We start from the raw sequence: 25,527 nt of genomic DNA on the forward strand, positions 1-25,527 counted from the left end.
ATTGACAACATTCATTATTATTTATACAAAAGTTCTTAACCACCTATACATATATACATACTTACATTAATATTTACATACTAGAGGTGCATGACTCAATAGTGAGGAATGCTTTGTCAGCGAAGTATTATATTGACCTACATATTGTCAATATGATTCCTGCTTGAGCAGTTTGGTATGACGCATTAATACATTAAGCGACTTGGCAAACGCGAATGAACTCGTGGTAGTTATCTGGGTCAATGAACGAATGTTTGTAATGCTAAGCGTGTTTGAAGTGAGGTGAATTCCACGCGATACTACAGTAACAATATGTACCTTTTAGAATCTCTAGCGGGGAAAAGCTTAGGGGCATGGCATGCCAAAGACGTAAAACAATAAAACAGAGAAGAAGTTGAAGCAAGCTAGGGGCACCAGTTCACACCAATCGATACTACATATATCAATCACCAAATTCCAACATAAAATCTATCAGGAACATTGCCGTTCAAAGGTCTGTATGATCTTGTAGATGACAGTATTTTCTGGCCATAACTTTGGTATTCACATCGTCACTTTGCGACGACGATTCGTACGCAAGTATAAGCAGGTTTCACATTATTGGAATTAATCAGAAAATGGTGGCTTTCACTGCGCATGAATTCAATATGTACACAAACCATATCTCATTATGAAAATCTTACCTAGTACTCATTAATTTGTAAGACACAATATAGTAGGCCACATTGGTGGGCACCCACACGGTATAAACTTCCATACTTTTGGCAAACAAAAAAATTAACACGCATTAAGCTTTAAATTTTCTTTATTGATGGCATCGCTTTTGAAATATAAACTTCAATCGCACACTTTGAATACCACTCACAAGCCAAATTCGATGTCCACATACCGAATTCAAATTTTATAAGAGTTGGTTTGGCAGCAGCCGCAGCGAATATAGGCAGTTGTGTGTGCGTTATAAGCCTGTCATCAGTACCAGAAAGCGTGGGAGTATGCTCCAAACTGTCCTGAAAAGAATTCATACAGTAAATATACTTTGGTGTTACAAATAACGAATTATACTTCCCGTAAATTGGCAGGCAGATATGTAGACAGTTTTCTGGTGGTAACCTCAGCTCTGCTGAGCCCGTCAAGCAGAAGACATTGTCAGTGTCATGAGGGTTCCCCACGTTGACCAGCCACGCACGATCTTTGCCCCGCTCCAACACCTGAAAAGAAATAAAATAAAACAATTAATTTTCGCATAATTGCAATGTAAACAGATAAATAGACTTACATCTGGCAGCTATTTGGTAGCTATAAAAGAAACGTCATAACAAAGCAAATGACACAAAGAGTAGTTGTGGGAAGGGGTTGCCAGGTGGTAGATAAAGTGGAGAGTTGTAGTGTGGTAAAAAGGGGATGAATAGATATTGAAAATCGTAAGATGAGCGCACTGCGTGAAAGAGTGAAGGAAAGGGAGAGATGTTCACGCCAAAATTGAACTCGAATTATGCGCACTGCGGCAATTAGAGAGAGGAGCCACTGTTTCGGAGAGATGATGCTATAAAAGCGCTAACGGCGGCAGAAAAGAGGGAAAGTTTCTTTAATTTTGGCTGGATCAAGTGGTGCGATATAAAAATGTGGACGGGCGTGATGAAAAAGATATAAAGTACAATTTTGTAACGGGGTGTACTTTCGCCGGTGTACCGGGAATACGCCAACAACAAAACCAAAAGAGAGCCGCATTAAATAAACTCAGACGACATCAAAGGCCATGAACGCCACAACAAATTAACATCCAGCGAAAAGGAAAAGCAGACACCAAGTGGAGAACCACGAGAATTCAACCACGGCCTCAATCGAAGAAGGTACATTGTGGAAGCAGCAGAGTTAACGGCTGGCGAACGACCGGAACGAATTTTTTCTATAAGGCACTTCATAACCAACGTAAGTAGCCATATAGTTGATCTCCCGAAGGACGGAAGGGTAGTTCCGCACATCCAACTCCAGGGACGGTTACACAAAAATCCGTAATTACATACTTAATTTTTTGTTGGGAATAGTTGGTAATCCCACCACGCCAAAGGTGCCATTGGGTTATAGTCATAATTAGTGTACCAGGAACGGGAAAATCATAGCAGAAGTTTGCAGTGTTCCTTGCTATAAAATCACGAGGGTGACTCGATAAGTCACAAATTACCCATAGATGTCCACGCATACATACATATATATATATATAAGTTTCAGTATTTACACATTAAGATATATTCAGGAATATTCTTCAGAAGATACATGTCGTAAATTGTCATTCAGAATATATGTACATTTCGTAAATTGTCTGTCAACATAAATTTTGTGAATTGCCTTTTTGAATATACCTTGCAAATGTCCAACCAGGCAGTACAAGAAATTGAATTATCGTTCGTACAATAGTTGGAAAAAAAGGAAACATTTTTGTAATAAATTGTAAAGTCGCATGATCGATACGTGATAAGGGACTTCAAGAAAATTTGTTGTATGTTAAGAAAGAAAATTTTTGTATATCCTTAAATATAACTTACCTGTACGCTTGTGGGTCTCTACCTCCAAAGTAAATAGCCACGAATTTTAAATTTTGTTTGTTGATGCGACTGGCGAAAGGCCGAGCATAGGTTCCCTGACAGATCTAGAAGAGCTCTTTGAGGTAGGGTCTTGGTAGCCTAGTAAATTTTCTGAGGCAGATTGCCTAACTAAGGGCGGTGAATTTTGTTTTGGTGAGAGAGCTTCAAAAGCCTCCAAATGCCTTGAATATAAAAAGGGGCACTGATGTAAAACAATATTAGTAATTAAAAATGTTTTTTTTTTGTATTATTTGATTTAAACGAAATGTTGGTGTAAGTTCAATATTCGTAAAGGGGAAGGGGAAGATGGAGAAGGGAACATAAGTTACGGAACCGGGATTGGAGTCACACCAAGGGGATCGCGTAAGTATAGGAATTTGAAAAGGAGCGGTCCAAGGTAGGGTGGGCTTCCTGGTGGTAAGCCCAGGCGAACACAGACTTAGAACGACCATGTAATATGCGCCCTGTCTCAATGTGTACCTTGGGTTATGAACCCCGACTTGTAATATTGAGCTAGCTAGGGTGTGCACATTGAGGCCAATGAAGGTTCCACGACGAGAGGGATGACGAACCACGATTTCACTGCTAGAGTTCACCACGTAAACGAGGTGACTGGTTTTGAAGATCATGAAGTGGTGTCAAACAGTGATGAGGGTCAAGTCACTGTGGAGGAAATACATCAGCGCGGATGGAAAAGGAAGCCATTACTTTGTTGGAACTGTGGAGATGAAGGTCATTTCTTTACGGACTACATGGCGCTGCAGCGCAAGATCTTTTGTTTCAAGTGTGGAAAGGCGGACGTGATTACTCCAAAATGTCCAACGTGCAACCCATCGGGAAACGTACGGCGGAACGCGGTAACATCGGCGGGATCGCGTTCCGCACAAACCCCGAACGAGTAGATGTTGGTATTAACACAACGATCACGTGGGAAGCAAACATCGATAAGAATACAAATCGGGAAAATAAAACCACCAATGAATGCTATACCATAATGAAGGAAACAAAGAACGTCATCAAAGAACCTAGTCTGTCATATAACGAACGCCTAAGGAAATACCTCGAAGCGCGCCAGCGTATCTTCGCGGAAAGCACCCTCATGGGGCGTAGGTCCGTGTCGCGAAAAGTACACAAAGCGCGGGATAGATTTAAGAAACGAAAGAAATTAAGGAAAAAAGTAGTGGATGCAGTTAAAAGCGCCTCCTGTGCAGGCCCTCGAGTGTTCGCCGAAGTTCAAATATACGGGGTAACAACACGTGGGTTATTAGACACCGGTGCCTCAGTCAGCATTCTCGGACGAGGATGTCGCGAATTAGTGGAGGAAAATAAGATCGTGGTTGAACGTTTTGCATCGACAGTGTGAACCGCCAGTGGTCGTCCACATTACCCGTAAAATTTAGAAATTCTGAGCAGAAGATTCTATTTTTTTATTTCCATATCTGGAACAGGAGGTATACCTCGGGTTGGATTTCTGGCGTATCTTCCAGTTAGCACCCGGTGGTATCGGTGAGTGAAATCGATCTGGCCAAGCTAGAAGGGGAAATGGTTACCGAAAGTGATAGGAAATAACGACGGTTGCCGCATATCCTGTCAACGGAACAACGGCAACGCTTGGAACACGTGGTAAAGGGGTTCAGAACTTTTGAGCAACACGGTCTCGGACGTACGCAAATAGAAAAACACTCCATCAAATTGGTAGATAACGCGGTGCCTTTCAAAGACCGCCATTATCTATGACGAAGTTGATAATATGCTGGCGTTGGGAGTGATCGAGGAGAGCGAGAGTCCATGGAGTAACCGTACAACCATAGTTTGTAAATCCGGAAAAACCGTTTCTGTCTTGATACTAGGAAACTCAACGCGGTGACGGTCAAGGACGCGTACCCGTTGCAGTACATCGATGGAATACTCAGCCGGATTGATTACACACATTTCATAAGCATTGTTGATTTAAAATATGCCTTCTGGCAAATCGAATTGGAGGACGAATGTAAACTATATACCGCTTTTACGGTACCTGGACGGCCATTGTAGCAATTTATTATCATGCCATTCAGCCTATGTAATGCCGCGCGGAGATTGTGCCGGCTAATGCACCGAGTAATACCCTATAGACTGAAATCCAATGTGTTCATATACCTAGATGACTTGTTGATTTTTGGCTCAGATTTTGAATCACACTTGAAATACCTCGCCGAAGTAGCGACGTGTTTAAAAGACGCAAACTTCACCATAGGCTTGCAGAAATCTCAATTTTGTTTTAAGGAATTACCTTATCCAGGGTTTATTGTAGGAGGCGGAATGCTAAAAGCGGACCCAGAAAAGGTCAAAGCGATACAAAACATCCCAATACCCAAAACAGTGAAGCAAGTTAGAAGTTTCTTGGGAGTCACGGGATGGTATAGGCGCTTCATGAAAGACTTTGCAGGGATGGCTTCACCGTTAACCGATTTACTGAAGAAGAGCAAAAAGTTTGAAATGACTGAGCGCGCGTTGGAGGCATTTGATGACCTTAAAAATGCCCTAACCAGCGCACCAGTGCTCAAACATCCGGATTTTTCCAAACGTTTCTGGGTACAGTGTGATGCCTCGGACTTCGGCATAGGTGCCGTATCATTTCAGAAGCAAGCCGATGGCGCAGAGAACCCGATTGCGTACTTCTCACAAAAACTAAATGACTGTCAACGGAAATATATCACCACGGAGAAAGAGTGTCTCGAGGCCGCCTTAGCCGTAAAAAGATTCAGACCGTATATTGAGCTAATGCCTCTCTCGGTCGTAACAGACCATGCCAGCTTAAAGTGGCTTATGTCACTCAAAGATCTAAGTTGCAGATTGGTCAGATGGTCTCTACAGATACAGGCATTTTACTTCGAGATAGAACATCGCAAAGGCACGGAAAACGTAGTAGCAGATACCCTATCTCGGTGTATAGAAGAAATCGAAAGCTCGCCTATCAAACCGTTCGACACCATAGAGTTTGACTCGCAGGAGTATGAAAACTTGATTGAGACAGTGCAAAGTAATGCGGAGAGACTGCCAGATTTAAAAGTGGAGGACGGCTTCGTATTCAAGAAATCGCTCGCAACCAACATGGAAATGGAGGAAAATATATGGAAACTATGGGTTCCTGAAGCGCTCACATCCAGCTTACTTGAAAGCGCACACTGCACGGAGACGGCTGCCCACGGCGGCATAGCCAAAACTTTGCATCGCATCCATCGTCTGTATTATTGGCCTAACATGGTCGTGCAGGTCAGAAATTTCATAAAAATTGTCAAACTTGCAAAGAAAGCAAACCCAATAACGCCGGTACAAACCCTGCGATAGGTACAGAATTAGTTACCTTACGGCCATTCCAGAAGATCTATGTGGATTTCTTGGGGAAATATCCCCGGTCAAAACGTGGGAATAGTTACATTTTAATAGTCGTAGACCATTTTTCTAAATTCACCATCCTAAAGGCAATGCGTGAAGCCAACACAACAAACGTAATCAGGTTCATCACGGACGAAATATTCCATAAGTTCGGTGTACCTGAAACCATACACACCTCCAAGAAATTCGCGGAGATGTTGAAAGGTTACAACGTGAACCATATGAAGACGGCGCATTACGCGCCACAATCAAACGCAGCTGAACGCGTTAATCAGTCAGTCCTGGCCGCGATCAGAGCGTATCTGGACCAAGACCATCGCGGTTGGGACATTTATTTGCCGGAAATTGAGTGTGTTCTGTGTAGTGCACGTGTCCCCATACTTCGCCCTCTTTGGGACAAACATGTTTACCAACGGCGCCGAAAATAAACTTCCTAGATGATCACGAACTCCTTTTACTAGATAATACCGATAAGCGTAGGCTAATGCGCGAAAGGATTAAAGAAAATGTACATAAGGCCTATCAAACGAACTCTAAACGTTATAAGAAAAGAATTCGCGAAGTAAGGTTCAAGCCAGGTCAGAAGGTATATATACGTAATTTCGTTCTTAGCGACTTTAAAAAAAGTATCAACGCAAAATTTTGCAAAAAGTTCACTCGATGCCGCGTTTCAAAGAAAAAATGAATTGAACAACAAATGATTTGGCTGACCAACGCTGATGAGTAGGGTTGGATAGCAATTTGTTAATTGTCTTTATTGACAACATTCATTATTATTTATACAAAAGTTCTTAACCACCTATACATATATACATACTTACATTAATATTTACATACTAGAGGTGCATGACTCAATAGTGAGGAATGCTTTGTCAGCGAAGTATTATATTGACATACATATTGTCAATATGATTCCTGCTTGAGCAGTTTGGTATGACGCATTAATACATTAGGCGACTTGGCAAACGCGAATGAACTCGTGGTAGTTATCTGGGTCAATGAACGAATGTTTGTAATGCTAAGCGTGTTTGAAGTGAGGTGAATTCCACGCGATACTACAGTAACAATATGTACCTTTTAGAATCTCTAGCGGGGAAAAGCTTAGGGGCATGGCATGCCAAAGACGTAAAACAATAAAACAGAGAAGAAGTTGAAGCAAGCTAGGGGCACCAGTTCACACCAATCGATACTACATATATCAATCACCAAATTCCAACATAAAATCTATCAGGAACATTGCCGTTCAAAGGTCTGTATGATCTTGTAGATGACAGTATTTTCTGGCCATAACTTTGGTATTCACATCGTCACTTTGCGACGACGATTCGTACGCAAGTATAAGCAGGTTTCACATTATTGGAATTAATCAGAAAATGGTGGCTTTCACTGCGCATGAATTCAATATGTACACAAACCATATCTCATTATGAAAATCTTACCTAGTACTCATTAATTTGTAAGACACAATATAGTAGGCCACATTGGTGGGCACCCACACGGTATAAACTTCCATACTTTTGGCAAACAAAAAAATTAACACGCATTAAGCTTTAAATTTTCTTTATTGATGGCATCGCTTTTGAAATATAAACTTCAATCGCACACTTTGAATACCACTCACAAGCCAAATTCGATGTCCACATACCGAATTCAAATTTTATAAGAGTTGGTTTGGCAGCAGCCGCAGCGAATATAGGCAGTTGTGTGTGCGTTATAAGCCTGTCATCAGTACCAGAAAGCGTGGGAGTATGCTCCAAACTGTCCTGAAAAGAATTCATACAGTAAATATACTTTGGTGTTACAAATAACGAATTATACTTCCCGTAAATTGGCAGGCAGATATGTAGACAGTTTTCTGGTGGTAACCTCAGCTCTGCTGAGCCCGTCAAGCAGGAGACATTGTCAGTGTCATGAGGGTTCCCCACGTTGACCAGCCACGCACGATCTTTGCCCCGCTCCAACACCTGAAAAGAAATAAAATAAAACAATTACAAAACAATTTTCGCATAATTGCAATGTAAACAGATAAATAGACTTACATCTGGCAGCTATTTGGTAGCTATAAAAGAAACGTCATAACAAAGCAAATGACACAAAGAGTAGTTGTGGGAAGGGGTTGCCAGGTGGTAGATAAAGTGGAGAGTTGTAGTGTGGTAAAAAGGGGATGAATAGATATTGAAAATCGTAAGATGAGCGCACTGCGTGAAAGAGTGAAGGAAAGGGAGAGATGTTCACGCCAAAATTGAACTCGAATTATGCGCACTGCGGCAATTAGAGAGAGGAGCCACTGTTTCGGAGAGATGATGCTATAAAAGCGCTAACGGCGGCAGAAAAGAGGGAAAGTTTCTTTAATTTTGGCTGGATCAAGTGGTGCGATATAAAAATGTGGACGGGCGTGATGAAAAAGATATAAAGTACAATTTTGTAACGGGGTGTACTTTCGCCGGTGTACCGGGAATACGCCAACAACCAAACCAAAAGAGAGCCGCATTAAATAAACTCAGACGACATCAAAGGCCATGAACGCCACAACAAATTAACATCCAGCGAAAAGGAAAAGCAGACACCAAGTGGAGAACCACGAGAATTCAACCACGGCCTCAATCGAAGAAGGTACATTGTGGAAGCAGCAGAGTTAACGGCTGGCGAACGACCGGAACGAATTTTTTCTATAAGGCACTTCATAACCAACGTAAGTAGCCATATAGTTGATCTCCCGAAGGACGGAAGGGTAGTTCCGCACATCCAACTCCAGGGACGGTTACACAAAAATCCGTAATTACATACTTAATTTTTTGTTGGGAATAGTTGGTAATCCCACCACGCCAAAGGTGCCATTGGGTTATAGCCATAATTAGTGTACCAGGAACGGGAAAATCATAGCAGAAGTTTGCAGTGTTCCTTGCTATAAAATCACGAGGGTGACTCGATAAGTCACAAATTACCCATAGATGTCCACGTATACATATATATATATATATATAAGTTTCAGTATTTACACATTAAGATATATTCAGGAATATTCTTCAGAAGATACATGTCGTAAATTGTCATTCAGAATATATGTACATTTCGTAAATTGTCTGTCAACATAAATTTTGTGAATTGCCTTTTTGAATATACCTTGCAAATGTCCAACCAGGCAGTACAAGAAATTGAATTATCGTTCGTACAATAGTTGGAAAAAAAGGAAACATTTTTGTAATAAATTGTAAAGTCGCATGATCGACACGTGATAAGGGACTTCAAGAAAATTTGTTGTATGTTAAGAAAGAAAATTTTTGTATATCCTTAAATATAACTTACCTGTACGCTTGTGGGTCTCTACCTCCAAAGTAAATAGCCACGAATTTTAAATTTTGTTTGTTGATGCGACTGGCGAAAGGCCGAGCATAGGTTCCCTGACAGATCTAGAAGAGCTCTTTGAGGTAGGGTCTTGGTAGCCTAGTAAATTTTCTGAGGCAGATTGCCTAACTAAGGGCGGTGAATTTTGTTTTGGTGAGAGAGCTTCAAAAGCCTCCAAATGCCTTGAATATAAAAAGGGGCACTGATGTAAAACAATATTAGTAATTAAAAATGTTTTTTTTTTTGTATTATTTGATTTAAACGAAATGTTGGTGTAAGTTCAATATTCGTAAAGGGGAAGGGGAAGATGGAGAAGGGAACATAAGTTACGGAACCGGGATTGGAGTCACACCAAGGGGATCGCGTAAGTATAGGAATTTGAAAAGGAGCGGTCCAAGGTAGGGTGGGCTTCCTGGCGGTAAGCCCAGGCGAACACAGACTTAGAACGACCATGTAATATGCGCCCTGTCTCAATGTGTACCTTGGGTTAGAAACCCCGACTTGTAATATTGAGCTAGCTAGGGTGTGCACATTGAGGCCAATGAAGGGGTGATGTAGATGTACGCTGGCATTTACAAATAGGCGTGCAACGCCCAGTATTACACCCGTTAGAGGATATTGATAACAATTTGTGATCGTTCGCAGCTGTTAGGTGGGGCGAAGCACTGCTACAACAACAACAACAGCAAGTACTTCGTCTTGTCCACATTTACAGCAAGACCCTCTTTTTTTGCTTCTTTATGTTATACCAATTCTTCGCCTCCATGTTTGAACAGCCCGCGGGGTATCTCGTCATTTGGCACCTTGTGATTTTTTAGCCTTTATATTGCCATTCTCACTTCGCCATAGTTGAATGTCGGAGCGTGTTTTTCATCATCGACAATCGGGGTATGTGTGGTATAGTAAACCGATAATAATAATAATATTTTTTCGCAATAACTATCCGGGGAGACAGCGCCCACTTTTCTTCCAGAATGTGGTGTGCTTATGGGAACATTAATTAGTCATCCCACACGTTTTAGGCCGACTCCATGTGCATCTCATAAGGCAGTGAGAAACATTTCATGGCAAAAACACAATCGAAGCGATTGCCAAGCCATCAAATCAATTTGATGTGTTGTTCACCCGCTTTCAGAAAGGAAGAAAAAATATACTCCGAAAATTTAATTTGTACTCCGGCGTAGTCGTTTATTCAGGAAATATGAGAGAAATGTAATAAATCGAAAAACTTCAAAAGCGCTACGTCATCAAATTTTTTTTTCCAATTTGTTATGGTCCACTTGGGAGATTCACCCTTGGAACGTACCAGTTGGCTGGTGATAGGGAAAAAGGTAGGATGTCTGCCTGGGGTGGTTAAAACAAATTTTTGTTAATTTCGCGCAGGTGGCATCGCGAAAGAATCCAATGGTGTAGGAAAAATCCCAATAAAGGCAACCACCATGGCGTAAATATACAAGGTAACAGCTGAACTGTAGTTTCTATACGATTTGACATATCAACTCTCAGCACAGTATGATTTTAACATTAGTCCGTCCGTTCACAGAGCCAAAGTATATGGAACTTTTAATGATGGCTGCAGGAATGCCACCGTGACTACCCCTTGCATGGTTCCACTATGGCAACCACAGTTACATCATACGACTTAACGGCGCCGTTCCACTGCGCAGTCACAATAATGGAATGGAATTTTTTCTTGCTAACGGATGACTGTGTGGTGGAGGTTTTTTCTTCCCACAAAAAAGACTAAGAAAGAAGATTGCACGCGTCGTTGTCGGTCGAGTAGTAGTGTCGCAAAAAGAAAAAGGTGATGAATCTTGTGTCATTAAAAGGTGTAACGCGAACATATTTTGATAATAATAACGCTTGTATTATTAAAGCGCAAAACGAATTTGTACCAGCAAAAAGATTCTAAGAAAAATTTAAATACAAAGGCTTCCATGTCAAATCTAAAATCTTGAACCAGCATTTTGTTGGCACGCACATCAGTGATCCTAAGTAGAACAGTGGCAAGTCGTTTATCAGTTAATTTCTACTGAATCTTGGTTTTGTGATGGTGCGCCGACAGCCCTACGATCCTCGAATAAAGCAACATGGAGGGTGAATTGTGGAAAAAGTAAACGCGTATTAACTAGAGTGCTATCAGTTTCATATATTTTTCTTTGAACGACACGCGCTAAGTAAAATCACGTACCTTCTTTGTATTGGCAATAATTTCGAGATCGCAGCTGGTATAACGACCAGGCAACACCCTGCCCAAAACATCGCATTCGATGGAAACTACTGGTTTAACAAAATGTGTGCTTTATGTTCATCACCAAAATGCGGGCAAAATTGTGTACTTGGAAGTTTTGACCTAGCACACGCATCTGGAAGTCGTCATTTAATACAAAAAAAAAAAAAAGAAAAAAAGGGCAAAACCTGACCGCGACGATTAAGGTGGAATCTAAAACTGAATAAGAAGCGACATACACATAAGTTAATATGTCGCCCATGAGCTGAATAAAAACGATAAAAAAATCCTAGTGTTCCTGTGGTGAAAACCCCAACAAAATCGAGATAGGGGCTTGTCCGAATTTTTTATCGGTTAATTAATATATTTGCAATAAACCAAAACTAGACTGCTGTGTATGATAATTTTGACAATACGTTCTTCCAATTCAGACTACGTATCATGTCCGCTAATGGAATTAGTTGGAATTTGGTTGAAAAATAATACAAGGAGCAATCAATGCGCATGTATCCCGCAGCACACCTGCTCTCTGTATAATATCGTCTATTCGAATCGTCATTAACGTCACCAACGCCATGTACGCAACGCATTAGGGAGTAAAGCAGGCTGATAACATTCAACTTGAATTAAATGAGCAAGACCAACCACCACACACATTTACAATCCAGTGTCCCAATAGGCAGGCGATCACCTCGAGAGTCCGCTCACAAAACCAAGCGGTCACAATACCACCAGCGTGCCAACACTGCGCGCTACACCTACCAGCCGTGCAACCCACTAGCGCAACAGCTACCATCGCGCCATCACTGCGCGTTATATCATCGACAGCGCAACGACCACAACCTATAGCAACAACAGCAGGGCCGCCGAACATATGCCTGCTGCAACACCACCAGCTTTAACAACAACAACAGCAGGGCCGCCGAACATAGGCCTGCTGGAACACCACCAGCTTTAACAACAACAACAGCAGGGTCGCCGAACATACGCCTGCTGCAACACCACCAGATTTAACAACAACAACAGCAGGGCCGCCGAATATAGGCTGCTGCAATACCACCTACAACAACGACGACGGTTGAAACATGGTGAGTTCGTTCCGTGACACGGATAAGTTAGGAATGTTATACCTTTAGTAGTAGTTTCTTTTTATAGTTTACTTAGTACGGCAGAAAGCTTTCAAAAGGGAAATGAACATTTTTTTTCCTCGAACTTTTCAACCATAATTTTAGGAAAGTTAAAATTACTTGAACCACTGCTTAAATTCTGAATGTACGAACCTAGTTCAACCTTTCGAAAACCATTTAGAAATTGCGAATGGCATAATTTAAAGTGTAGGACCTTTCGCGCGCATTGTATGTTATATTAGCGCTTTTTGGAACATACATTCAAACAAGTTTTTGCATTAACTTATTAGCAGAGGTTGAAGTAATCTTCTTGTAATGGAGTTGTATATATTCTAAGGAAATAATACCGTTGGCTAGTTCTCTTTCGTGTTATAGGTGTAACGCTTTAATTATATACATATATATTTACAATTATTTTTCTCGAATTTATTTCTTATTACATTTGAAACAAGCGTTGTCACCTTTGTCTCTATAACTTAATGCATACGACTTATTTTGAAGAAAACAGATTTATATAAAACTCCGGACCTATTAATATATACTTCCTTATATATAGTTTTTTTTTGATAAAACGAATGCCCGCCGTATTGGTATTTTAGTGTAGATTAAAAGCTAAATTCGCATACAAATATGCAGCTTAACGGTCTGAAAACTAAATTTTAGTTGCATTAACATTTGCTCTTCTGTAAATAATCAAAGATATACTTGATTAAAGGTGAAGTGTATGACACATAGAACTGAACGAAAGAGAATGGTTATATTGTGGCATAAGTATTAGTTTAAATTAGTATGTGCTTGTTTTACGTAAATATATATCTATGTATGTATACAAAAAGTAAACGTTTACATTACATACGATATTAGTGTATGAAAAACAAAAAAAGGAGGCAAGCATAGATACACAGAAAAGATATAACACAGAACAAATTATGGACATCAGTATTTATATATAAAAGTGTATGTACATATGTATATAAAGCGTGCACACCTTGCAACCCCAATTAAAATATTTTTACCATTCAATACCGGAAAAAAAAAATAAATATCACTTTAGGGGCTGCATTGTTAAATTGTTTGTCTTATCCCAATAATGGCAAACTAAAGATCGATGAATTTTTGAAATACAATTTTGGTGCTAGACAGAAAATTTTAGAAGCAAGGATTTTAGTTTTCGAAATCCTTCTCCAAAAAAAATGTCTTATTATTTATACGCGACAAAGTCTATATAAGCAGGCTTTGCACAAATTTGCATTATAACAAATACACAAAAGATTATCTAATATTTTTCAAAAATTATGCTAAGTATGCATACAGCCCGCTTAAATAAACTTTACTTACTATATACATATGTATTTTTACATGTACATAGTCCGAATTTATTTTTTTTTATACAATACCTAATATCTAACAAATAATTGGCAGGCAGTTGAGCGTTTGTATTATCGTTTTTTTTCCTTGCTGGGAATTATTTAGGAATAGTTATAAACTTGAATGTGAGCAGGCCTGCAACACAAATCCCATTTTTTTTCTCCTACAAACACTACAAAAAAAAAGAGGTATTTTTTTCATGCACCTAATAATAGTAAGATAGGTCGAAATAAGAGTAGGGTAGAGATAATAATAGGTTAAACTAAAAATGGATTATAAATAAAAAGTTTGTAAAATGGGAATGCTGATGTCTCCGATTATTTAGAAGGCACTAGGGTATACAGGTAAGGGGCCACCGAAAATTTAGGTGCGTCGGTGGCCATGGTTTTGAGGTGTGACAATGCACCGGACCCGCGGCGCCCCCTATGTATATTCGGCTTTTATATTTCTTGTTTTAATTTTCAGCCGTTTTTAGTTTTCTTTTGTTTCAGCGTTTGGTAACCGGTTATTTCCGGTTCGATTAACTTTGATCCTTTTTTTTGCGGTTAGAATTTTTTTGAATGTTTAACGGTCTGTTCGTGGCATCCGGTTCGACCGGATGTCGTTTTATTTTGAATTTATAAGCGTTTTGAATTAGTTCTGCGCTTTTTGACGGTTTTTTTTAAAGGCATGATATGACCTTTTTTTCTGTTTATGGCGCAGGACAGCAAGGTTGGCAAGAACCCAACCCAACCGACATGACTAGCCACTGTGCACCACAAGATCATGCCGACTGCCTTCCTTGCTGCTCCATTGTAGATGCCAATCCATAACAAATTCGATTACAAATACAACAATTCCGGAATGCTAGATCTTGGCTCATTTGTGTATGATTCTATACGACAGCATGACACTGCTAATATGCGTCCAATAACATCGAGAGAGGTGTCAAAAGAGGCGTATTGACCTGTTCTTGTTGTTGTAGCAGTGCTTCGCCCCATCCATTAGGTGCGACCGATCACAAATTGTCATCAATACCCTCTAACGGGACTCCAAGGAAACTTGCTTTTTCAACAGGGGGGACCATAATGAGAGGGGTGTTAGAGGCGTTGGTTCCACAATACAATTGAAGAGATGGTTGGTGTCATGTGGGGACACGTTAGAAGCAGGACATATGCTTTGTATGTCGGGGTTGATTCTGGATAGGTAAGAGTTTAAACTGCTACTTTGAGTATTGTTCTTTGAGTACTGGATTCACCGTACAGTTCCTGGCATATGGCTTGGCGACCATATAGGGGACGCGTAGCATGCAATCGGCTGGCCAATTGCTTTGTAAGTGGTATTTTGGAGTGTAGGACAGTCGGTAGCGTAGTGCCATCGACGTGGATGTTCAAAATGGTCGGCATTTGGGACGTCCATGTTGTAAATAAGGTCGCGGATGATTTGGTCGGCGATAATGCCAGGACGAAAAAACTGGAGAGATCAGGAAGGTAGCCGTTTATTCTGTTGCAGAGCTCATCGGTCTGTGGGCCTGGGCCTGTGGCCATTATTGTGCAGTCATCGGCGTAGGAAACGATAGTAACTCCTTCTGGTAGCGAAGGTAACTTTCATATGTAGAAGTTAAACAAAAGTGGGGATAGGACACCACCCTGTAGCACCCCTTGTTTAACTCTTCTTGGTTTTGATGTTGCGTTTCTAAATTGCACCGATACCTGCCGACCACCCAGATAATTTGCGGTCCACCTTTTAAGACTTGGGGGAAGGGTAGACCCTTCCAGGTCTTGCTTTTGATAGGTCTAGTGCAACGAGTACTGTTCTATGGTGGGGGTTTTGATTTAAACCGCAATTTATCTGGGTGCTTTTGGCATTTAGCGCGGTAGTTGTGCTACGAAGTTTCCTGAAGCCATGCTGATGACAGCCTAGTTGCAAATTTGCTTTGAAATAGGGGAGCAAAATGGCTTCAAGTCTCTTGGGTACTGGGGATAGGAGAGATATCGGGCGATATGAATCTCATATGTTAGTTTGTTTCCCAGGCTTTAGTAGCGGGACCACCTTGGCCATTTTCCATTTTTCGGGAATGACAAAGGTGGAAAGAGACAGGTAGAAGACATGTGCTAAATATTTTAAACCCTCTTTTCCTAGGCTTTTAAGGATCGGCATGGCTATGCCGTCTGGGCCCACTGCTTTGGATGGTTTAGCATGACCGATGGCATCCTCACCCTCTTTGGCGGTGATGGTAATTGGAGACGCGCTGAATTTCTGTTTATGTGCGCGTCTGTTGGCCCTCCGTCTAACTTTGTCAACCGTGTAGAATGCATTATATGTTATCGGCAAAAGGCGCTCGCGAATTTTTCGCATCCGAAAGCACTTTATCGCCAAAGGTAATCTAAATTTTGACATTTTGATTCTTGAATCGCAGCAATGCGGATGCTGTGCCGATTCATGAAATCGACTATCTCCGTGAACTTCCCACTGAATCCATTACAGTTTAACTGCAGAAGTCTGAAGCGCATAGGGGGAGACGTCGCCACTCTGGGAGTAATTGAAGGGTGACTACGCCGGGGTTTTGGAAGGCTAGGACGCAACTGCTGTTGTGGTCCTGGGACTGGACGTCCTTGGGTAAGCATTGGGGTACACGCTGTATTCGGGTATGCGGCCTGACAACATGGCGCAATGAAACCCGTCGGGGGGTTGCCCTCGCGGAGACCAGACCATCTTGGAAAGTGGCACCGTCCAACGCAGGAGTTGCATTGGGCGGATGTCGAAAACATATATATTTTGTGCGGGCAAACGGTGCAAAAGGTGGTAGGGCCTAAGAGTCTGTTTCCCTAACCTACACGATTGCTGTCGAAAAAGAGGGGGGAGAAGCCGGGGGCAGGGGCTGATGCTCGGCATTGCTGCCGACTACTACGGAGATTGTAGTTATGAGTGGGAGCGGCCGTATGAGTTGGTGGCGCCGTAGGGCGCGAGCAGCAGCGGGTACACGTTGTGGCTTGCTGAGCAGAGGAGCTGCTGTAAGGTAGGGGGGTGGGGGGCGCTGAGGCGTCGACTCCGGGATGCCCTTGGGCGTGAACAGCAAGGAGCCACAAAAGATTTATAAAAGTTACGAGGACGTAGGGTCCCGGGATCCATCCCAGAACAACCTGTCCGATGCCACCATCCCTTACACGAGACACACTGACAAGAGTATGACCGTCCTAAAAAGATTCTTTTTCGGCCGACCCAGCAAAACCATTTCTCAGACCCGGGGTCAGGAGACGGACCCGGATTGTGCTCGACACCTGCCCGGGGCGAGAGAGTATGGCGCAGTCCCGCTGCAAGGAGCTGATGAGAGGATGACAATTTGTGGGAGGGACGCAAGATGTTAAATGGGGTTACACTGAAATGGCAGTCATAGGTAGGGAGAAATCCCGAGTCGCTCCGGTACATAGAACCGACTGCCTTGGGAAGCGGCGCGTATTGACCTCGACAACAATAATCCGAAGGCGGAGGTCAAAAATTTTAGGTTTGTCAAGAGATTGAAAATTTTCATGTGGTTGTTGTAATTTGATGATTTTGTTGTACCCACAAGAAAAACTGGGCAAGTCGGTTTTGGTCAGTTTGAGTGGTGACCTGAACTCATTGGGTACTCTTACCGGAATACGTCCATCCTGTTTTGTCATAGCCAGGGTTTTTGCTACAAGTACGTAGGGTGTTGATTTGTTTGCTGCTTCGACAGCCCACAATTTGTTTGTCCCAAAATCTCCATCAACCTTTGCCCAGATGACCCGATTTTGGAGGTATTTGCTGATTCTCCACCACCAGCACTCGTTTATTGCTGTAGTCTTTCTGGTAGCCGAAATTAAGTGGTACATCCATGTTGTTATATCGCATCGTGTTGCTTTGCATGTCGATCCTGATGCCTTGGTCGGTCAAGAAGTCCATTTCAACTATGATTTCATCAACAATCTCTGCCACTATAAAAGTGTGTAGTACCGTAACGTTCCCAATTGCGAATCACATGCCCCATCGGGTTAGGGGGTTAGAATATACACGCGGTAGGTATGGGTATGCCTGTCGTAAGAGGCGACTAAAATACCGGATTAAAGGGATTTGTGTAGCGCAGCACTTTCAGGTTGCCAGCGCAATACCTAGCTTCTCCAAACCCATTTGTCAACCTCACCTATCCGTGGCGAATCCTGTTCCATTAACAGCCGAGTCTCTGGTGACCCCCCAGGAGGGCGGGATGGCCTAGAAAGTCGCATGTGGCCATAACAAACCGTTCCCAAGATGGTCGAGCTTGGTACCGGATCTGCATCGGGCGAAGGACCATAAACTCGATAACACTCCCCAAGCCCTTCGGGGAGTGTCCTTATCGCTACAACAACAACAATCACATGCTACTTCTCCAATTACTGGGTGTCCTCTTCAGTGGCTGTACGTAATCTTGCTCCAAGCAATGGTTGTTGTTGTAGCAAGGGTCTTATCTTTTTGTTGACTAAATCAGATCGAATGATGGAATGAGATGCGCTCGTATCTACAGTCAGTAAAAGTTCCTTTCCATCCACATGTCCTCCGACAGTAAGATTCTTCCAATTTGCCAGATAGAGATTATAGCCCCTTGCGGCTAACTCGCTTTAGTTTAACGATGGAGTGGATTTGGAGATTTGCTCATCTCCTTCAGCTCTGCGTTTACGACCACCCACATTGTGGGAATTACTGGCTTTCCACACTTAAAGCATTCGACTGCATCATTATTCTTCTGGTGCGTTCCCTTTAAAGATTCCAAAATTGCGTCTACCCACTCAGGTCTTTCTACTTCTACACGATGGGCTTTGTATGCTGGTTTACTCAAAAGTGAGGCAGTTTCCTGAGTAAGTGCAGGGGATACTGTTTCAGCAAATGTTGGCTTTGGGTTCGCGTATGTAGCTCGCTTTGTTTCGACGTCCCGTATGCCATTTATAATTTAATTTCATTTATTATTACGGCTGTTTAGGCCTAAAACTTAAACTAATTAATACAATTCATTACTAAAATCACTTATAGCGTTTTCTTTTCTGAAATAAATTGTTGTGTAAGTAAATGGTAAAGACTTAATAGAGTTACTCCTACCCCAGAAAATGTTCAACATTTATATTGCATGCAAAGAACATAAAATGGCTACCCCGTGTATTAGCTGATTTTCACAAACACGCTGTCAATGATAATAAAAAATCATTAGAAATTATTTCCTTCATTTAAATTTTCTTCGCCTAAAAATATGTGAAGTTACGAAAATAAATTGTCAAGATCAGCTAGTTTAGCAGAGTTGCACTGCCACGCCGCCATTTTATGCAGTGTAAAAGTGTAACGCTTTTGCGTTGCGAGCAGGCAACAATTTTCACAAAAGAACGAAATACCCCGTAAAGGCGTTACCTGCTTTTTAGAACAGAACAAAATATATTTACAACCCTTGCGTGGCGTACAAAAAGCGTAACACTTTTGCCAGAAAAGCAAACGCTATTAGTTCAATTGAATATGCTGTCGGAATGCCATGTGATTCCGATCAGCATATTTATTAGCATGACAAACGGACGAGCCTGGGAGTCACTTTTTGCATGAAGATTCCGATCAGCACAGCTCAACATGTGATGGGAGGTTGAAAAGGACGTGTTTCCAATCCCCCTTGCTCCAACTTTTGATTGGCCTTATTTTATTTTGTTGTGAGAGGTATCTCAAAGTGATCAGCAATGTTTATTGGAACGTTGGAAAGAACGTGTTTCCAATCCTGTCCCGAATCACGCTGAAAGGACGTTGTGTTCCATCAACGCAGCAACTGTCGGTCTGAGACTGCTATTTCGAGGTTTCGTCCCTAATCCCTCGTTTTTTTTAGATGATTTTTGTATGAATTCTCTGTCGGGCGATCCATTTACGGTTAATCATTCGGTAGCTTAAGGCTTAGCTGGTTATGCATTCCCCATCATGTGTCGGTACATGAAAAATCAAAAATATGGACAGTTGAAACTTGTTTACCTTAGCGGCAGAGTTTTACAGTGCTCTAGCAAACCTTTCGTGAATGTTTTTAAATTATTACTATTTTTATATGATTAGGAAGTGATGCGGGGGAATGTGGCACTCGCGGTCGTGGGGCGCGATCGCACGCAAATAATAAAAGAAAAGAAAAGACCGAGTTAGTATCACACAATAACAATTTTTATTTTAAATTAAATGGCAATAGCAAGCGTTAAATTGTAAAAAATATATAAACTCACAAAGCAGAGAATTAATTACACGCACACTTCACTATGCACTTGGCAATTCGAATTCATAAAAATAGTTATTTGCAATATTAATTCAAAATGTATATTATTAAATAGTGAAAATGGTTGGCTTAGATTACTCACCTGTGAGATAGCTGCTGGCACTTCCCAAGGCCGTCGGTTCTATGTACCGGAGCGACTCGGGATTTTTCCCGACCAAGGACTGTCATTTCAGTGTAACCCCATTTAATTTGTTGCGCCCCTCCCAAAAATTGTCATCCTCCCAGCAGCTCCTTGAAGCGGCACTGCTCCATATTCTCTTGCTCCGGGAAGGTATCGAATCCAATCCGGGTCCGTCTCCTGACCCCGGTCCTGAGAAATGGTTTTGCTGCATCTGCCGGAAAAGAATCTTTTTAGGACGGTCATACTCTGTTCAGTGTGTCTCGTGTAAGGGATGGTTGCATCGGACAGGTTGTTCTGGGCTTGATCCCAAAACCCGACGTTCACGTAACTTTTATAAATTTTTGTGGCTCCTTGATGTTCACGTCCAAGGGCGTCCCGTAGTCTACGCCTTGGTAAACTTTGGTCCACCGCAAAGTCCCATCGCCTTCGGCGATAAAGTGCTGTCCTATTCGAAAAAATGCGCGAGCGCTTTCTGCCGTCAATATGTAATTCATTCTACGGTCGACAAAGATAGACGGAGGGCCAACAGACACGCACATAAACATAAATTCAGCGCGTCTTCAATTACCATCACACCATCCAAAGCAGTGGGCCCAGACGGCATAGCCATGCCGATGCTTAAAATCCTAGGGAAAGAGGGTTTCAAATACTTAGCACGTCTTCAACCTGTCTCTTTCCACCTTTGTCATACACGAAAAATTGAAAATGGCCAAGGTGCTCCCGCTACTAAAGCCTGGGAAACCAGCTAACATAAGAGAGTCGTATCGTACGATATCTCTCCTATCGCCAGTAGCAAAGACGCTTGAAGCCATTTTGCTCCTATTTCCAAGCAAATTTTCAGCTAGCCTGTCATCAGCATGGCTTCAGAAAACTCTATAGCACCACCACCGCGCTAAATGCCATCAGCTCCCAGATAAATTGCGGTTTAAATCAAACCCCCACCATAGAACAGTACTCGTAGCGCTAGACCTACAAAAGCTTTTAATACGGTCAACCATGGCACGTTACTGCAAGACCTGGAAGGGTATACCCTTCCCCCATGTCTTAAAAGGTGGACCGCAAATTATCTGGGTGGTCGGCAGGCATCGGTGCAATTTAGAAACGAAACATCAAAACCAAGAAGAATTAAACAAGGGGTGCCACAGGGTGGTGTCCTATCCCCACTTTTGTTTAATTTCTACATATCTAAGCTACCTTCACCACCAGAAGGAGTCAATATCGTTTCGTACGCCGCTGACTGCACAATAATGGCCACAGGCCCAGGCCCACAGATCGATGAGCTCTGCAACAGATAAACGGCTACCTCCCTGACCTCTCCAGTTTTTTCGCCTCGCGAAACCTAGCATTATGACCAACTAATCTTCCGCGACCTTATTTACAACATGGACGTCCCAAATGTCGACCATTTTGAACATCCACGTCGATGGCACTACGCTACCGACTGTCCTACATCCCAAAATCTTGGGTGTGACGTTCGATCAGGATCTAAATTTTGGTGAGCACGCAGCCGCAATTGTTCCGAAAATCCAGAGCCGTAATAAAATCCTCAAATCCCTTGCGGGCAGTACCCGTTTACGTGCTACGCCTCACCCATATGGTCGCCAAGCCTAAAAATTACCCACTGGAAGAAGCTACAGGCCTGCCAAAATACTGCTCTCAGAATCGCCACGGGCTGTCTTCTTATGTCCCCAGAACACCATCTACATAATGAGGCGAGAATACTCCCCATCAGGGAGAGAAATGATATGCTAACCAAAAAGTTCCTGTTGAATACCCAGAAACCTGGGCATCCAAACAGACATCTGATCGATGAGCCACCGCCGCCTAGGGGCTTAAGGAGTCATCTCCGTTAGCATTTTGAGGAAATACGGCACCCGAGAACCCAGCCGTATGAAGCAAAAAAACACAAGCAGGTCCTTGGTGAACTCCACAAACAGTCGTTGGACCTTTATGCCGGGAATTGCCCGGTGAATCCAGTACTCAAGAAAAGTACCCAAAACTTGTGGAAGAGGAACGCATACTCCCCAGGGAAACGCGTGTCACTCTTGCTCAACTTCGTTCTGGATACTGTAACAGGTTAAACTCTTACCTATCCAGAATCAACCCCGACATAAAAAAAGTATGCCCCGCTTGCAATCTGGTAGCGAAGGTAACTTTCATATGTAGAAGTTAAACAAAAGTGGGGATAGGACACCACCCTGTAGCACCCCCTGTTTAACTCTTCTTAGTTTTGATATTGCGTTTCTAAATTGCACCGATACCTGCCGACCACCCAGATAATTTGCGGTCCACCTTTTAAGACTTGGGGGAAGGGTAGACCCTTCCAGGTCTTGCTTTTGATAGGTCTAGTGCAACGAGTACTGTTCTATGGTGGGGGTTTTGATTTAAACCGCAATTTATCTGGGTGCTTTTGGCATTTAGCGCGGTAGTTGTGCTACGAAGTTTCCTGAAGCCATGCTGATGACAGGCTAGTTGCAAATTTGCTTTGAAATAGGGGAGCAAAATGGCTTCAAGTCTCTTGGCTACTGGCGATAGGGGAGATATCGGGCGATATGAATCTCATATGTTAGTTTGTTTCCCAGGCTTTAGTAGCGGGACCACCTTGGCCATTTTCCATTTTTCGGGAATGACAAAGGTGGAAAGAGACAGGTAGAAGACATGTGCTAAATATTTGAAACCCTCTTTTCCTAGGCTTTTAAGGATCGGCATGGCTATGCCGTCTGGGCCCACTGCTTTGGATGGTTTAGCATGACCGATGGCATCCTCACCCTCTTTGGCGGTGATGGTAATTGGAGACGCGCTGAATTTCTGTTTATGTGCGCGTCTGTTGGCCCTCCGTCTAACTTTGTCAACCGTGTAGAATGCATTATATGTTATCGGCAAAAGGCGCTCGCGCATTTTTCGCATCCGAAAGCACTTTATCGCCAAAGGTAATCTAAATTTTGACATTTTGATTCTTGAATCGCAGCAATGCGGATGCTGTGCCGCTTCATGAAATCGACTATCTCCGTGAACTTCCCACTGAATCCATTACAGTTTAACTGCAGAAGTCTGAAGTGCATAGGGGGAGACGTCGCCACTCTGGGAGTAATTGAAGGGTGACTACGCCGGGGTTTTGGAAGGCTAGGACGCAACTGCTGTTGTGGTCCTGGGACTGGACGTCCTTGGGTAAGCATTGGGGTACACGCTGTATTCGGGTATGCGGCCTGACAACATGGCGCAATGAAACCCGTCGGGGGGTTGCCCTCGCGGAGACCAGAACATCTGGGAAAGTGGCACCGTCCAACGCAGGAGTTGCATTGGGCGGATGTCGAAAACATATATATTTTGTGCGGGCAAACGGTGCAAAAGGTGGTAGGGCCTAAGAGTCTGTTTCCCTAACCTACACGATTGCTGTCGAAAAAGAGGGGGGGAAGCCGGGGGCAGGGGCTGATGCTCGGCATTGCTGCCGACTACTACGGAGATTGTAGTTATGAGTGGGAGCGGCCGTATGAGTTGGTGGCGCCGTAGGGCGCGAGCAGCAGCGGGTACATGTTGTGGCTTGCTGAGCAGAGGAGCTGCTGTAAGGTAGGGGGGTGGGGGCGCTGAGGCGTCGACTCCGGGATGCCCTTGGGCGTGAACAGCAAGGAGCCACAAAAGATTTATAAAAGTTACGAGGACGTAGGGTCCCGGGATCCATCCCAGAACAACCTGTCCGATGCCACCATCCCTTACACGAGACACACTGACAAGAGTATGACCGTCCTAAAAAGATTCTTTTTCGGCCGACCCAGCAAAACCATTTCTCAGACCCGGGGTCAGGAGACGGACCCGGATTGTGCTCGACACCTGCCCGGGGCGAGAGAGTATGGCGCAGTCCCGCTGCAAGGAGCTGATGAGAGGATGACAATTTGTGGGAGGGACGCAAGGTGTTAAATGGGGTTACACTGAAATGGCAGTCATAGGTAGGGAGAAATCCCGAGTCGCTCCGGTACATAGAACCGACTGCCTTGGGAAGCGGCGCGTATTGACCTCGACAACAATAATCCGAAGGCGGAGGTCAAAAATTTTAGGTTTGTCATGAGATTGAAAATTTTCATGTGGTTGTTGTAATTTGATGATTTTGTTGTACCCACAAGAAAAACTGGGCAAGTCGGTTTTGGTCAGTTTGAGTGGTGACCTGAACTCATTGGGTACTCTTACCGGAATACGTCCATCCTGTTTTGTCATAGCCAGGGTTTTTGCTACAAGTACGTAGGGTGTTGATTTGTTTGCTGCTTCGACAGCCCACAATTTGTTTGTCCCAAAATCTCCATCAACCTTTGCCCAGATGACCCGATTTTGGAGGTATTTGCTGATTCTCCACCACCAGCACTCGTTTATTGCTGTAGTCTTTCTGGTAGCCGAAATTAAGTGGTACATCCATGTTGTTATATCGCATCGTGTTGCTTTGCATGTCGATCCTGATGCCTTGGTCGGTCAAGAAGTCCATTTCAACTATGATTTCATCAACAATCTCTGCCACTATAAAAGTGTGTAGTACCGTAACGTTCCCAATTGCGAATCAAATGCCCCATCGGGTTAGGGGGTTAGAATATACCCGCGGTAGGTATGGGTATGCCTGTCGTAAGAGGCGACTAAAATACCGGATTAAAGGGATTTGTGTAGCGCAGCACTTTCAGGTTGCCAGCGCAATACCTAGCTTCTCCAAACCCATTTGTCAACCTCACCTATCCGTGGCGAATCCTGTTCCATTAACAGCCGAGTCTCTGGTGACCCCCCAGGAGGGCGGGATGGCCTAGAAAGTCGCATGTGGCCATAACAAACCGTTCCCAAGATGGTCGAGCTTGGTACCGGAAGGTACCGGATCTGCATCGGGCGAAGGACCATAAACTCGATAACACTCCCCAAGCCCTTCGGGGAGTGTCCTTATCGCTACAACAACAACAATCACATGCTACTTCTCCAATTACTGGGTGTCCTCTTCAGTGGCTGTACGTAATCTTGCTCCAAGCAATGGTTGTTGTTGTAGCAAGGGTCTTATCTTTTTGTTGACTAAATCAGATCGAATGATGGAATGAGATGCGCTCGTATCTACAGTCAGTAAAAGTTCCTTTCCATCCACATGTCCTCCGACA

At 43.0% G+C, this 25,527-nt stretch overlaps 1 protein-coding gene across 1 annotated transcript in view; it reads left to right on the top strand.

The window, feature by feature from the left end:
* TfIIB (transcription factor IIB) overlaps window positions 1–25,527 on the top strand; it is a 668,905-nt gene that overhangs the window by 84,813 nt on the left and 558,565 nt on the right. The gene's annotated exons all lie outside the window — the stretch shown is intronic.

Source organism: Eurosta solidaginis, chromosome 2, assembly GCF_040869045.1.
Source record: "Eurosta solidaginis isolate ZX-2024a chromosome 2, ASM4086904v1, whole genome shotgun sequence".
NCBI lineage: Eukaryota > Metazoa > Arthropoda > Insecta > Diptera > Tephritidae > Eurosta > Eurosta solidaginis.